This window comes from Helianthus annuus, chromosome 3 (genome assembly GCF_002127325.2).
Source record: "Helianthus annuus cultivar XRQ/B chromosome 3, HanXRQr2.0-SUNRISE, whole genome shotgun sequence".
In the NCBI taxonomy this organism is placed as follows: domain Eukaryota; kingdom Viridiplantae; phylum Streptophyta; class Magnoliopsida; order Asterales; family Asteraceae; genus Helianthus; species Helianthus annuus.
Window position 1 is genome coordinate 172569020 of NC_035435.2, and position 4182 is coordinate 172573201.

Consider the following 4182-nt stretch of genomic DNA (forward strand, 5'->3'; position numbering starts at 1 on the left):
CTTGTACTGGCACCTGTAGTCAGTAAGATTTACAGTTAGCCGTCTAGAAGTCTTAAAACAATATTTAAATTCGGTTTGTAATAATTAAGAATTTGAGTTGTCGGAACAGTTCCCATATTGTTTAGTTGATTTCTATGATAACTTGTTATTATTTGGGACACGGTATGGGACGTGTTATATAACCGAATTGTATGATAGTTGTTGTGGAAACTTCTGAACAATCTGTTTCGCTCAGTGCCGCGCCCCGATGATTCCGCCATCGGTTGGGGTGTGACATTTCATCCTGAAAATACAAAAGGAAGACAAAAACACTCTTTTTCCAGCATTGGTACTTAAAAAGGGTTAGTTTTATGCCTTAATTGATGTCATTTATATGTTGCATTTTACACACATCAGTGTACTCGGATGACTCGTTGATTTTTATGTGTTTATGTGTGCTTTCTCTGTTTTTTGTGTTTATATTTAGGATGTTATTCGATTTCGCTGCCATTTCGATCAACACACACGACTCGCATTGCTATTTTATCTTAATTCGATATCCAACTACGATCTAGACAGGTGTTATGCTACGCTATGACTAAGGTAGACTATATACGCAATCGCTATACGAACGACACGCGAGCTTTGAATAATAGGATCTTGAGGCAGTCAGAATACTATGTGTGCTTAGGAGAACTACGTGCTTAACTGCTCTGTGATTAAATGCGTATGTGCCTTTCGTGACTATGTGCTTCTGTGCTCTACTTGCTTATGTGCTTCTGTGGTTATGTGGATTCTGTGCTTTTGTGTCTATGAGCTTTTGTGATATGTGTTCCGACGTGTTCCTAAGCTTTAGTAAGTAGTAGACGTGTGAGGTGAGATTCGATTCTGATGTGTCTGAGACCTACGACGATGTCTGTTATCGTCATCTGAACAACGAACCCCACTCACTCGCCAAGAAAAGAGAGACAGACGTCTCGCTGCTATCATCTCCAAGCAAGTGGCGAAAGCCGTGAGTGAGGTGTACGAAAATGCCAGCAAAACGTCTGAAGAATCCCGAGCTGAAAACCCTAAGGATTCAAGCAAGGCTTCTTTCAGCTTCAAGCAGTTCAAAGCATGCGGACCAAAAGAGTTCACTGGCGAAGATGGTCCTACAGCCATGTTTCATTGGTTCGACTCAGTCGAATTCACTCTGCGCCAGAGCGGATGTCCTAAACATCTCCGCACTCTCAATGCTACAGGCGTCTTCCAGTCCCGTGCTCTAGACTGGTGGATGGCCGAACGAAACAAGCGCGGAAATGATGCAGCTTACGAGCTAACATGGGAGGAATTGAAGGCAATCATGATCGACGAATTCTGCCCTCCTCATGAACGCCAAAAGCTGGAGGATGAGTTCTGGGCAATCAAGCAGAAGGATGGAGACAACGCTGCTCTCACTGCTCGCTTTAAACAGCTTAGCATCATATGTCCCGACCAAGTCAAGACCCCAGATCAAACCATCAAGAAGTACATTCGAGCCCTGCCCGACTGTGTAGCCGACTTTGTTCACGCCGCCAAGCCAGCAACGATCGAAGAGACTTACCTACTCGCCGCTGAGATCAATGACAAGCGAGTGAAGTCTGGCTTTTGGGATAAGCATACTACCAAGTCTCTGCACCAAGCCACTGCAACACCCACCGACTCATCTGCTCAATCCTCCAAGTCATCAAGAAGGAAGAAGAAGAACAACAACAACAGCTCCAGCAACAAGAGCTGTGCTGCCGCGACAACTGCCACTCCTCTACAAGCTGTACCAGCTCAACGGCAGCAACAGCATTGCTCAGCTCCAGTGATCAATGCACCGCCAGCGAAGCATGCATACACAGGCCCTCACCCACTCTGCCCAACGTGTTCGTATCATCACCCGGTGGGTCTAGCCTGTCGTTTTTGCGCTCACTGCAACCTTTACGGTCATTTCACTGCGAACTGTCGCTATGGTCCCCGTCAAGCCCCAGTTCAAGCCACTGTCAACCAAGCTTTGCTTCCTGCCCCTCAAGGCCAACCATCAGCTCAAGCACCAGCAACCAATGCTCGAGTCTGCTTTGCATGTGGTGACCCTAACCACTTTGCAAACAGGTGCCCGAACAGGGTGGTTAAGCAAGAGCCCCAGCAACATCAACAGCCACAACAGCAGCAAGCAGCCCATGCCCGAACCTTCAACATCAATGCCCGTCAGGCTCAGGCGGATAACAACGTGGTTAATGGTACGTTCCTTGTGAATGGTATTTATGCATCATGTTTGTTTGATACTGGAGCCGATAACTGCTTTGTGTCGTTTGAATTCGAGAAGCTCCTTAGTCGTAAGCGCTCTTATCTGTCCTCGTCATTCGAAGTCGAAGTACCTACGGGAAGAACTATTGCCGTTAATTCTGTACTCCGTGATTGTACTCTCGAACTCAACAATCATATCTTTCCAATCGACCTTATTCCAATGCAACTCGGAAGCTTTGATGTCATAGTAGGCATGGACTTTCTTCGCGAAAACCATGCTGAAGTTGTGTGCTTTGAAAACATGATTCGATTCTCGCTCGCGAATGGTGATCTATTGTGTGTGTACGGTGAAACAGCGTCGAAAGGTCTCAAGCTTATGTCATGTATTCAAGCCAGCAAGTATCTCCGCAAGGAATACCGAGCCTTCTTGGCCAACATTGTAGTAGCGGGGAAGGAAAAGAAAAAGAAAGTTGAAGTCAAGGACGTCCCGGTGGTTCGTGAATTTCCTCTGGTGTTCCCCGATGATCTTCCCGGACTACCACCAAGTCGTGATATCGACTTCCGCATCGATCTCATTCCTGGAGCTAACCCCGTTGCCAAAGCCCCTTACCGACTCGCACCATCCGAAATGAGGGAACTCTCGAATCAACTCCAGGAATTACTCGAAAAAGGCTTTATTCGCCCAAGCACCTCTCCTTGGGGCGCGCCAGTCCTCTTCGTCAAAAAGAAGGATGGATCGTTCAGGATGTGCATCGACTATCGGGAATTGAATAAGCTAACCATCAAGAACCGATACCCCTTGCCCCGAATCGACAATTTGTTTGATCAGCTACAAGGTGCATCATGTTTCTCTAAGATCGATCTGCGTTCAGGATATCATCAGCTACGGATTCAAGAGGAAGACATTCCCAAAACCGCTTTTCGAACTCGTTATGGCCATTACGAATTTGTTGTTATGCCCTTTGGTCTAACCAACGCACCCGCAGTTTTTATGGACCTAATGAATCGCGTGTGTAAGCCTTATCTTGACCGTTTCGTCATCGTGTTCATCGACAATGTCTTGATTTATTCCAAGACGAAAGCCGAACACGCGCAACATCTACGTTTGGTTCTCGAGTTACTCCAGGGGAACCAACTCTATGCCAAGTTCTCCAAGTCTGAATTCTGGTTGGAGGAGGTTCAGTTTCTGGGTCACATCGTGAATAGTCAGGGCATCCATGTCGATCCCGCGAAGATTGAAGCCGTCAAAAGCTGGATTACGCCTAAGAACCCGTCAAAAGTTCGTTCTTTTCTCGGACTAGCGGGCTATTATCGACGATTCATTGAAGGATTCTCCAAGATCGTTGTGCCACTTACCGCTCTTACTCATAAAGACAAGCCTTTTGTGTGGGGAAACGCACAAGAGACCGCTTTCCAAACCCTCAAGCATATGCTGTGCAACGCTCCGATTCTTACGTTGCCCGACGGAAGCGACAATTTCATTGTCTACTGTGATGCTTCTAACCTTGGTCTCGGCTGTGTCCTCATGCAACGAGACAAGGTTATAGCCTACGCATCTCGTCAGCTCAAGATCCACGAGAAGAACTATACAACCCATGACCTCGAGGTAGGCGCGGTTGTCTTTTCATTGAAGATTTGGTGACACTACCTGTATGGCACTAGGTGTACAATCTACACTGATCACAGGAGTTTACAACACATCTTTAATCAGAGAGAGCTTAATATGCGTCAACGCCGATGGGTAGAACTTCTCAACGATTACGACTGTGAGATCCGTTATCACCCAGGCAAGGCGAATGTGGTTGCCGACGCGCTCAGCAGAAAGAGTTACGTGCTCAGTACCAGAAATATCCAAGCCCAGCACAACCTCGAAACCCTTATCCGCGAAGCTCAACATGCTTGCTTTAACGAGCGTACATTGAAGAAAGAAAGGATCTATCACGATGGAGCTCA